Below are 12,980 nucleotides of genomic sequence, written 5' to 3'. Positions count from 1 at the left end.
CTTGATGAAACCACTCTTTCAGCTGTGTGGTCTGCTTTTCTTCCCATTACAGGTTGGAAATTCTGCCCATTATTTGAGCCAAGGTTCTGGTACCCATTTTATAGTACAGAGATAAATCGGAACAGTGATTCTAAATCTTCCAAAGAGCATAGCTGTAAACTACGCAAAATGTAGACTGAAGTTAAAAGCTTTAGAAGAAATAAGAAACAAAATGATAATAGAAAAACTTGCTTTGTAGTTCTCAACATGTCTGAAGCAGAAAGCATCATTAGCACCATAGATAAATCTGAAAAAGATCATTAATTTGGAATATAAACAAACAGATGCTTTCAACTGGGTGCCTCCCAGAGCACATACTCAATAACTACTTGATACAGTTAGTTTATTTGGAACATTATTCCAAGAAGTACAGGGAGAGGGGAAGTGAGATCAAGGATGGAGAGAAACAGTACAATCGTTTCGGCTTACTTACTACCACCACGGGGATGTGACACTCAGGCCCACTGAGGACGCTCAAAAATGTATGGTGTCCAGCCTCAGAGTGACCCAGCAGAAGACAAGAGAGCCTGGATGTGGATGCAGCAGTCTCCTTCCATCCTGATTGTGGGTCACAACCCCCTCGCCCCAAGACTTAAACTCATCTCATTTTCAGTGTGGTTTGTTCAAGATACCAGAGCATGACCCTCTCACTATAGCATAACCAACCCTGCAAATAAGAGAAATGAAGTTTGAAGTAAAAAGCTCTGAATTGGAGGGAAATGGCCTCTCAGAGCTGCAGGTAAACTGACAGCTCAGTCAAGGAATGGGGCATCCCTATGACCCAGCAATTGCACTGCTGGGGATTTATCCAGAAGATACAGATGCAATGAAACGCTGGGACACCCGCATCCCGATGTTTCTAGCATCGATGTCCACAATACCCAAACTGTGGAAGGAGCCTCGGTGTCCATCGAAAGATGATGGATAAAGAAGATGTGGTCTATGTATACAATGGAATATTCCTCAGCCATTAGAAACGACAAATACCCACCATTTGCTTCGACGTGGATGGACCTGGAGGGTATTATGCTGAGTGAAATAAGTCAATCGGAGAAGGACAAACATTATATGGTCTCATTCATTTGGGGAATATAAAAAATAGTGAAAGGGAAGGGGAAAGGAGAAAAAATGAGTGGGAAATATCAGAAAGGGAGGCAGAACATAAGAGACTCCTAACTCTGGGAAACGAACTAGGGGTGGTGGAAGGGGAGGTGGGCGGGGGGTGGGGGTGACTGGGTGATGGGCACTGAGGGGGGCACTTGACGGGATGAGCACTGGGTGTTATTCTATATGTTGGCAAATTGAACACCAATAAAAAATAAATTTAAAAAAAGGAACAGGGCATCAAGTTTCCTTTGCAACATTAAATTCTTCAATTTAATAATAATTAATAATAATAATAATGATGATGCAACTGCTTTTCCTATGTCCATAAACTAATACTGATCAGTAGTAGATAGCAGAGGGGATAGGAATCCAAAGTAGAAATGGGAAGAATGGAAATTCCCTGTTACACATTGGCACGTCGGGAATGACCTGAAGATCTCAGGCACGTGGGTTTCTGGGCCCCACCCACAGAAATGCAGGTTCTGCAGGCCTGTGGAGGGGCCCGTAGATGTGCAGCTCTAACGCGTTCCCAGCTGATGCTCAAGAGAGCACATTTTCAGTAGCACTCGTGCAGAGTCTATTTTCTGAACATACTGCATTCTAGCAGAAAAGTTAACAACAAAAGTAAATTCCAAAACGAAACATAAAAGAGAAGCACTCTGAAGAAAGCAAAGGATGCTTTCAGAACATCCCTTGGGTTAAAAAGTCATCACTGAATCCCAGAAGCAGAGACAGTGAAAACATGACCATCAGACCCTGGGATGCAGCTGCAGCAACACAAAAGCAGAGTTCTTAAAAACTTACATTATTAACAGAAGAACAAAAGAGAAAAATAAGGGGATTTAGCATCCTACCAAACAAATTATGAGAGAATCCGCCAAACAAATCTAAGAAAAATAGGACAAACATGAATAGAAGTAAAAAGAGAATATGATAAGTACAAATACAATAGAAAATATATAATTGGTCATCAAATCGAAGAGATTTTTCAAAAATCATATGCAATGAACAATTAACCTCATAAAGGGCACAACCAGAAATTGCACACCCATCTGAAGGCCTGGATATGAGGATGAGTGCTGGAATCATCAGAGCTACTTCTGTTTTGGTCATAACAAGCAGAAATTTGTGCGCTGTGTGAAGTTGCAGGAATTACAACTTCCTGGATGGACCTGAGTTCGAGTAACAAAGCCAAAACCAGCAAAGAGGTTGAGAAGTCGATCGAAGAGCTTTCCCTACAAAGCAGCAAACCAGGTGATGAAAGCAAAACTTGCTACCTAATATGCCCCTGTACAGAAAAAGAGAAAAAAAAAAAACTTTTTTTTTTTTGACAAAACCATCATAGTACTTACTAATATGTTCCAACGACCATTTGCAGTCACACACACCCACACCCACGCACAGGCCATCTCATTCATACCATCCACACGTATGTGCTCAAGTAACCATGATCCAGTTAGGGAGAAAGAGGCAGATTATTTTCACTGTTTTAATATAGTCTGACATTAAGGAATCTATGCGTGGGTTGGATATACTAGTAGTAGGTCAAAGGAAGGGAGGGCACATTTTTAGTGTGCCGAAAGAATCGTAAAAATCCTCTGTATTTTTGCAAAATAGAAATAGATGTATATTTCCTTAACATATACCTACAGATGCTCTCGATACTCACGTGAGTGTGTATACTAGGTGTGTGTTTCTGCTGTAAATCATAGATACATCCGTCTCACCCAGGCATGGGACTATTTGGTAGCGGGGTGCACACCACCATGCATTGACAGTGCGGTGCTGGGAAATGGTTGAATTACGATCTGTCTCAAAGTGGGAGTCCACAGAATGTGCTACGTGTGGAGTGTGAATGGAAGCAAAAGAGATGATTACTCCTTTGGCCTGAGTTGTGGCTAAAATGCAGTTGCTTTGAGCTGAAATGGGTAAGTCCATGTGAGGAGCTGGCTCAAAGGGGTACATCAGAAGCTCAAATTGGGACACAGTCATTGCAAATAGCTGGTGGACATGCAGGCCAAGCCCTTGGGTCATCAGCTGTTTCTAGAGTTCTGGATTTTGGGCTGGTCCAGCCTGGAATTTTGTACTTGGGAGTCAACAGTGCATAGACTAATGTAATATAATATAATAAATATAATATAATATAATATAATATAATATAATATAATATAATATAATATGATATAATTAATATAATATAATATAATTAATATAATATAATATAATTAATATAATATAAATAATACATATAGGATACATATATAAACACACACACACACATAACAACCCGAGGTGCTCACCTCATTTCATTCCCCAAGTATGAGGAAATGGGACCAATAGCAAACAGAAAGGGAGAGAGAATGTGGACCAGGGCAAATCAGTGACTGCTGGGGAGTCAGAAGAACCTGTCTGGGATTAGAGATCATGGTTTTGGGTGAAACCAGTTATCTTCTTCTTCAGCCACATTCAGCTGAGCAGGTCTCAGGCATGGACATAACCGGGACCTGATTTCGCCAACGATGGCAGCGATGAGCAGTAGCAAAATTGTGCTAGATCAAAACATCGAGAATTGTGCATGTCACATGGAAGATGCTCAGTATGTATTTATTGCATTAATTGAGCAAATGCATGTGTATTTGCATAATGTCTGCTGTCTCATCATTATCTGGTCCCAAAACAAAACAACCCACAAACTTGTAAGATCAAGAGAAGAGAAGATACCTTCTGTCACAACTTTACGATTTCCTCTAGTTTAAGTAAAAATCCAGTAAATTTTAAAAAATACTTAAAAAAGAAGTTACCATTCTTCTTGTAGGAATATAATGTTGAATAACTTAAAATCTAGTAAACAATTAAAATGTCCTTTAAAAAAATAAATAAATAAATAAAATGTCCTTAAATTAGTTTAATAAGTTCATTGGCAATATTATTGACACATAAAGTGAATAACTTTACAAACTATGATCCAATATACATTTTTTAAAAGCCCTTTAAAATATTAATATGGATATGAACTCTCTCTGAGTGAACTTAATCAGCGATGTTTACTGATACATGATGATTAGTATGAATTATTCCTAGATTATATTCCTACCAAATTTTACAGGATACAGTCTTTTCATTTGAAAAAGTTAGTTCCTAATGAATTATGTTCACTGAAGCCCTAGCAAATTAACAATACTTTTACACTCATTAAAATTAAATGAAAGTTGGCTTGAATATATAAACTTAGTCATGAAACTTTTTGGGGAAAAATGGAGTAGTGAGTGAGACCTAGATTATGAGCTGAAAAGACCTACTGTTAAGGTTGAGTAATTAAACAGCATAATTATAGACAGACTACTGAATCAGATAAATAGCATGAAGAAATTATAAAGAATTCTGTTCCTATGTCAAGCTAATAAAGGGTTAGTTGATAAAGGGAGTGAACACAAATACTTAATTATTTGGAGAAAACGGGAGAAGTGAGATTCACCTGCTGCCTTAAACCAAAATATATTCTAGGCAGATCAATAAATTAATACTCTTTTTAAAAAGATTTTTTTTTAAATAAGCTCTACATTCAGTGTGGGGCTCAAAGTCACAACCCGAGATCAAAAATCACAGGCTCTATTGAATGAACCAGCTGGACACTCCAGAAAATTAATGGTTTTAAAAAGAGGAAAAAAATAAAACAGTGAAATGTCAATAAAAATACTTTGATGTAATTAATATCATAACTTTAATATTTTATATATCAGCTTTTCTAAGCATGGCATAAATGCCACAATACATGAATAAAATTGTTTAAAAATGAGCAAGTGAAAATTAACAATTTGGGAGAAAATAATTATTGCAGTATGACAGTATGACAGAGGGCTAATATTCATGAGTATATTATTCGTGCCAATGGAGCAGCAAAAAGACGACCTCAGATATCAAAACAGAAATAAGGTTAAACCTTTTAACGTGACAGAGAAATCTCAATGAAGATGATAAAATGCACAGCAGTCATTTTTAGAGGGAAAATTAAGATAGAAGTCAAATTTTGTCAATGGGAAATAGTTATACATGGTAAAGCAATGTTAATTAATATTCAGTATCAATATGAAATGATGACGCCTGTCTGTGTGGATGGTAATAGCAATGATTCTATCATACTGGTAAGGTAAAAAGCAAAATAAATGTATTAATCTACTTACATAATATTGTGATATGTATTTATCTGTAAGCATATATGCATATACAGATATATTTCTAAATGATTTGCTTATAAAGACATGTGGAAGGTAATTATGAAGCAAATTGTTGCATGCTAATTCACTAGAAGAAAAACAAATATATCGTAGTACCTAAATGTGGCAAAACCAGGAAGATGCAGATTTGCAATACAGGTGTTTTCACGGTCAGGTGTTCTTCTCGCGCGGGCGGTAAGGTGTTGGCTGCCCTCTGATCAGGTCATGGACAAGCCGTGCCGCTTCTGCGTCCAGATTGTAATCCGCACGTGGCTCCAGTTTAGTGTTCTCCTTCCTTGCGTCTTTTTCTTTTGTTCCTAAGGTGACAAGTTAAAAAAAATTAACTTGACATCAAATTCTTAGGTTTAAAAAAAGATTATGAGCTGTTTTGATTCGCTATCAGAGTTGATGAATATAAAGCTAATTTTGATAACTTAAGGGAATCAAAGCACAATTCCCCATGCTTTTGAAGAATTAATTAGGTGATGGTGTGCAAAAATAAGAGATAATTACTATGGTTTTTCTTTTGCTTCAAAGCTGGCGATAGTTTGGGTTAGAGTTTTTGCTTACATGTGGGCAGGTAAAGGCCCCATACAGTTTGTTAGCACATCCATTGGCTTGATTCCTATGGATAGAGCCTCCAATGAAATCCAAACACTTTTGAAAATAGGTATTAAAAAAAAAAAAAAAGAAAAGAAAATAGGTATTTTAGGACAGCCCGGGTTGCTCAGTGCTTTAGGTCCTGCTTTAAGCCCAGGGCCTGATCCTGGAGACCTGGGATCGAGTCCCATATCGGGCTCCCTGAGTGGAGCCTGCTTCTCCCTCTGCCTGTGTCTCTGCCTCTCTCTCTCTCTCTCTCTGTCTCTCATGAATAAATAAATAAAATCTTTTTTAAAAATAGACATTTTGTTATTTTGTCACTAAAGACTAAACCCTGGACAAAATCTGTAGTAAAGGGTAACAATGAACAGGTTCTGAAAAATGCTTCATTTGCATGGTTTAGATGCTGAATTACATTCTAGTAGAAAAATAAAATGCATTTTTCACTTTAAAATTAAGAGGAATTCCACAGCCTTGTGTTTTAGGGGGAACATGCCTCAAAGTACTTTCCTCATTTCAGTTTCTAGTACACAAGGCAGTTTAAACACATAATGACCTTTTCCTGGAAGGAGGCGGAAGCTGAAGCTCTGCTCAGGAATTATTTTTCAGCATAAAATTCCAATCTGAGTTTAGATTATGCTTAAAGGGAAATGGAGATACTCAAATCCCACTGTCTAATGTCTTGAACACATTCACGAGGCCGACCCATCGGATTCTGTGTTCGGGGACTTTGTAGGATTGATGTTAGCATTTTCTAACGAAGCTCATTCTCAAGACTCAGATTATTTACACTTAATGAATCCCGGATGGTTTCCTGCCTTGTTTTTGAGAAACTGCTTCTTTAATAACTTACTTCTAATACTTAACAAATACCCACATTTATAGTTTGAGGAAATAATGTTCCCAGTTAAGAAACTGCCAATAGGTGGGTGGAAAGTGGGTCTGAAAAACTGACTCATTTTTAATTCTTAAGTGAAACCTGTTGCTCTTTTTCTGGTTACTTTGCTTCTGCTAACTACTAGACCTCCCAGAGAGGACCTATTTATTTGCAGAAGACGTTCACGAATTTATGACTATAACAATGTGACTTTATAGGTTAATATCCATAAACATACAGGCGCATTTCTAAACAGCTTAGAAAACTGTGGAAAATCTAGATCAGCGTAGAGCTCTCGAATAACTTTTGAAGATCGTAGTCTCGATGTCAAATCTCATCACATTCCGGATTTATGCAAGAGTGTGTGTTTCGGGCCAGATTGTCATTCCCTTACACGCCTCGGCGTTGGGAGCCCGGCTCCTTGGCAGAGACGGGCCGTGGGCCTTGCGGGCTCGGCGGGCTTCCCTCCCCTCCTGCCCTGCGCACACACCTGGCGCCCCGGCCGCTCAGGTGCGCCCCCGCCCTGCAGGCCAGCCGCACCCCCGCGGGGCCTGGCCCGCCGCACCCCTCCATCCCCTCCTCTGTGCCCCTTTCGCAGCGGGACACTGCCCGAGCTGAGCGCCCTGGGACGGAGGTCCCCGAGGGGCTGCGTCTCTGGGGGCGCAGGGCGCCCGGGGAGACACAGGTGTCCCGAGAGGCCCGCACCGGTGAGCGGGAGGGGCAGGGGGAAGCGGGGACGGGGACGGGGAGAGGCGAGGACACGGTGGCGGGCAGAGCGGGGTGCAGGTGCGGGGAGCAGGTGCGGGGCGCAGGTGCGCGGCGGAGAGGAGCACAGGTGCGAGGCACAGGTGCGGGGCACAGGTGCGGGGCAGAGCACAGGAGCGGGGAGCAGGTGCGGGGCGGAGAGGAGCGCAGGTGCGGGACGTAGGTGCGGGGCGCAGGTGCGGGGCGGACCGCAGGTGCGGGTCGTAGGTATGGGGCGCAGGTGCGGGGCGCAGGTGCACAGGTGCGGGGCGCAGCTGCAGAGAGGGGTGGAGTGCAGGTGCGGGGAGCGGTGGGGCGCAGGTGCGAGGCGCAGGTGCGCGGGGGAGAGGAGTGCGAGTGGGGACCCCTGGCGGCCCGCGCCGCGACCTTGTCCGGGGGGATGGGCGGCATCTCCAGGCCAGACGCCCTCCCTGGGCCCTCCTGTCCCGTTTCCTGCGCCCTGTTTCTGTTTTCCCTCCTAGGCCTTAGCTGGCCCCGAAGCTCCTGTAAACCTGCATCCCCCGTTTCGCGGGTGGTCTCCCCTCCCCCACGCATCCTGAGAGGCCGCAGCTCGCCTGGGCGCTGCGAGGGGATCCGGGTGCGGGGCGCGGGCAGCGCGGGCCACCTGCCGACCTGCGATGCGATGCGATGCGCGCTGGGCAAGGTGACCTGAGGCTCCGTAACCCCCCAGCGCCGTCAACGTTCCGCTCCTCCCACGTGGGATATTTTTCCAGTTGACCTTCCCCGTTTTATTCGTGTTTGTAGTTTCCTGGAACCACCTGATTCTCTTTCTTTTTTTTTGTTAAGATGTTATTTATTTATGCATGAGATACAGAGAGACCCAGAGAGAGACCCAGGCAGAGGGAGAAGCAGGCTCCATGCAGGGAGCCCGATGCGGGCCTCGATCCGGGGACCCCGGGTCACGCCCTGAGCCGAAGGCAGACGCCCAACCCCGGAGCCCCCCGGGCGCCCATGCATCGTCTTCCTGTTCTTGCGCTCGGCGAGGTGCCCTGCCCAGGGTCCTTGGGTGGTTTCCCGCCTGGACGGGCAGGGGTGCCCCGGGCAGCCGGGGCCACACATCCTAGGAGGGGAGGGTGCGTAGGAGTCCGTGAGCCGGAGCAGGGGCTGAGCAAGTCCCTGCCGGGGGGAGGGGGAGGCACACTGCTCATTATTTCTAGACGCCCCTCCCCCATCTTCCCTGCACACCTGGTTTCCAGCTCCGGGTGCACATTCATTGCCTTCACCTGGGGAGCCTCGTGGACAAGCAGGAAGGGGGCGGGGCTGGCGGGGGAAGGTCTGAAAGCCCTGCAGGTGCCCCTGAGGCAGGCAGGTGCGGCCTGCATGACCCAGCAGCATCCCCTCCCCTGCCCGTGATGCAGCACACCTGCGCCTTCCCCCCCACCCCGCCCCGAGGACCATGACCCGGGGTCGCCGGGTGGGGGGGCTCAGCGGTTGAGCTCTGCCTTTGGCCCAGGGCGTGATTCCCGGGATCGAGGCCTGCATCAGGCTCCCTGCATGGAGCCTGCTTCTCCCTCTGCCTCTACCTCTCTCTCTGTGTCTCATGAATAAATAAATAAATAAAATCTTGGAAAAAAAAAAAAAAAGAACCACGACTCGATGAAGAGGCCCCACAGCCAGTAAATGCCGACAGGAGGCCCTTCCTGCCCGCGTGGGGCTCCGGCTTCAGCCTGGACTCCGCCCTGGGTTGGCAGCAGGCTCTCCCGCCTGCACGGTGCACACGCGTCCACCCCACGGGAGGTGAGTCGATTCCTTCAAATATCCTTCTCCCCGTCTATACAGGTGACCCTTGACCAGCACAGGGCTTGGGAGCCCGGCCCCCACACCATGCAAAATCCGTGTAACTTTTGACTCCCCCACAACTTAACCACCGGCCTAGACTGGAAGCCTTCCTGATCGTGTGAACAGTTAATTAACACATATTCCATATATTCCATGTGTTACACTCCATGTTCCCATAATAAAGCAAAAGCCAGAGAAAAGTATTAAGAAAATCACAAGAGAAAATACATTTATTGTATTTATCGAAAAAAAAAATCAGTGTATATGTGGACCCACGTAGTTCAAGCCCGTGTTGTTCGAGGGTCAGCTGCACACACCTGCGGGTTTGGTCTCTGGAGGAGGCCGGCTAACGCCCAGGCTCTAGCTCTAAGCCCCCCAGCCCCACATCCAGGGGAGCAGATGAAAGCCTGTAGGATGAACTACTTGTCGGGGGTCACACGGCTAATCCAAGACCCTGTGGTTTACACCAGGTCTGTCTGACTCTGAGACAGAGCTCTGCTCCCAACCCTCTCCGGCCAGTGGCGCCGGACAGGCTAAGCCCCTGTAGACTGCTGCAGCCTGGCCGGTAGTGTTCCTACAGTGTAACCAAAGGTGCGGCTGCCAGTGTGCAGGCCCCAGTGGGGCTGGACTCTACCCCAATCTTCTTGAGGGGAATAGACCCGTCAGCCTATCCTCCTACTCTCTAGGAAACACCACACTTCCTAAAAAAAAAAAAAAAAAAAAAAGAAAAAACAAATCTTAATTGAGAGACAGTGAGAGAGAGCACAAGCAGGGGGAGGAGCAGAGGGAGAGGGAGAAGCCGACTCCCCGCAGACCTCACACTTTTTAAAAACAGTGACAGCACGTTACCGCTGTTTCCAACCTCTAAACTGAAAAACCCAAAGGTTGGACTAGTAAGAGTTAAAATGAACAAAATGCTTGCATACAAAGCACTACCTTGGAACTGATGGGTTTCTCTCACTATAGGTTTACTTGCGTAATTTTTGCTGCTACTTGCTACTTAGGCTGTTTTTATGGTTTTGGAGCAGATGTGAACCGGCCTTGTATTTGGTCGCCCAGAGTAGAGGGGTGCTCTGCACGCCTAACCCCCCCACACCCACACCCCCAGGGTGGGGGGACCCAGGCCGCTTTCCTGCAGTCTGCTCCTCAGGTCTCTGGGCATCTACTTGCCTTTCTTTCCCCGTCACTGTCTTCCCCATTCCTGCCATCCAGACGACATTTTAAGTTTTATTAAACTGCCAAAGAACAATAAAAACCCAAACAGCCCCTTAGAGAGGAAAAAGTGCTTAATCCTAACGGCATCGTGCGGTGTATTCATCCTCCTGCGGTTTCTTGGCATCCGTGTTTGGGTGCGCGCTCATAAATGCGCAGTTGCTTTGTAATGATGGAGCTATGAAGCCCATCTCTAGGTTGAAGCAACAGATGGCAGGCTCATTCCTTGCTCCTTTCTAAAAAAAAAAAAAAAAACAACAACAACAACAAAAAAACTTCAAATGCTTTCTCCACTAACCATGAATTGATATAGTAAGAGATGTTCTGAGAAGCACAATGTTTATGTTCTTGTGTTCTGTGGATTTTTGAATGAGCTGAAAACCTATTTCTACACCCACACAAGCCATGGCTCTTACGTGAAACTCCCCAGAAGAAATACATGGGGGGAAAAAAGTGTAATTCCCTTCATGCCTTTAGTGATTAGCATGCAGCCCTTGAACCATGCAACACTGATGAATACAGCCCCCTGGAGAGCAAGTCTATTTACACCCCAGTCTTCTCCCCCCAACCTCATGGACCGGAATACGTATTATCCTGTGATCAATATTGACAGGATGATAAACAGGTGGGTTTCCTATCCACGTAAACCGGCTCAGCCTAGTGTATGAAATTTAAAGTCTGAGTAGCTTGCTTTGTTTACATTTGTTCTGGAAAATTGGGCTGATACCAGTCTAAAATTACTGGATTGTACTTCAGGTCATTGCTGATTTTTCGGCTTTGTGGTGTTGTTGTAGTTGTTGTTGTTTTTGTTTGTTTGTTTGTTTTTTGCTATCGGGTGCTGACCCTTCCTACGTTCTGTTTTCATGGAGGGAGATGAAGGCGGTCAATGTGCAGTCAGGAGTTTGCCTCAATCAACACTTACTACATAAAACATCCATGTGCAGTTACGGGGGTAAAAAAAAAAAAAAAAAAGTCCTCTACAGATTTCTCTTTATTGAAAACAAGCTCATTAAGGAAAAATAATAAACTTGTGACCTTACAACTCTTGTAGATTTAGTATATCTATATTCTTCACATTTGCTGGAGTTGGCAAACCTGGCAAACTTCAAGGTTTATCACATTTGTCGAAGCCTAAGGAAAATAACAAATATGTTAGTCAAAGGCGATTTTGCACACGATTTGCACAGATTTTTTTTTATGTTGATCACAGAAAGTTACAGGTGTAATCCAGCCCAGCCTAATGACAGAAAGTAGCGCTGGGGGGTCAAGGTGGAGCAGGTGCCATGCGTTTAGCAGCAGGATGGTCACAAGTACTTCTAACCTCATGGTGTCATGTATATTTTCCTACTGGTTAACATCCTGAGAGGACAGTATTACTAATTGAGATCAATTATGAATGCCTTAAAGCAACAAAGGAAATATTGATCAATTTTGCCATATTTGGAAGAATTTCTAAGAATTCCTGGCCAGTAAAGTTTTTAGAAAAATTCTTATTCTCTAGTTATCTTTTTGTTATTTTCTAGAATGAAATTTTTGTCTTATTTGCCTGTTGTATGTTGTGATGCATCCTAGGAAAAATACCGAAGGATTTGTGGTTTATTGATTATGCACCTCTTTGAAATAAGAGCAGAGTGTGGGTTACAGTCCTAGTACGGGCATATACATGAGCATATCCTAAGGATAGGAAGGCAGGTCACAAATTATTACAACAGCTGCATTTGGAAGAATATAAAGCTATGTGATACAGCTTATACTTTCTGCCCGTAAGAATGCCTTATATTCAGCAAGTCTTGAATTAGCAGAGTGGTTCCTATGTGTGGTAGTATATTTATGTACGTCGATATGTATTTTTTCCTTTTCGCATAGATTCAGTAAAAGACCGTCTCTTCAGACCTAAAGATGGTAGTATTGGCTATTAGTTGGGATGACCTATATTTTCTAAGGTTGGCAATGGCATAGTGATTTTTCGATGGTAAGAGAACTTCATTTAAAAAACAGAAATTTCACCTGAGACACTCTCGTAAATTTGATTATGTTGGCAAGGACTAATATTTTTATTATGTCTAAGTGAGAATTAAAATATACCAAGAAAGGTCCTAGGAATCAGAATAAGTATGTAGGTGTTGTCATATGAAAAATTTGAAAGCCTTGGTCCTTATTCCCTTGGTGGTGTCCTAGGAAGAGGCAACTGAAAACTTTAGGGGTTTTGTCCACTACTTCTGTGTGAATGTTCATCATATGGGACTTCATTTTTTTTTTAATTATATAACTTTAAAATGAACCCTGGAATTAAGAATGAAAGCAACATTATGTGCTTCCTAAAGAATATTGGAAAACATACCATAAAAACCTATAAAAAAAAAATCCAGAAGAGTGAAAGTCCCTAG

At 43.8% G+C, this 12,980-nt stretch overlaps 1 long non-coding RNA gene across 1 annotated transcript in view; it reads left to right on the top strand.

The window, feature by feature from the left end:
* The window catches only part of LOC144299571 (uncharacterized), a 694,273-nt gene that overhangs the window by 116,264 nt on the left and 565,029 nt on the right, over window positions 1-12,980 (top strand). The window lies entirely within an intron of this gene.

The sequence above is a fragment of the Canis aureus genome, chromosome 27, assembly GCF_053574225.1.
Source record: "Canis aureus isolate CA01 chromosome 27, VMU_Caureus_v.1.0, whole genome shotgun sequence".
NCBI lineage: Eukaryota > Metazoa > Chordata > Mammalia > Carnivora > Canidae > Canis > Canis aureus.
Note: the sequence above shows the minus strand (reverse complement) of the source record. Positions and strands in the feature narration are given on the sequence as shown.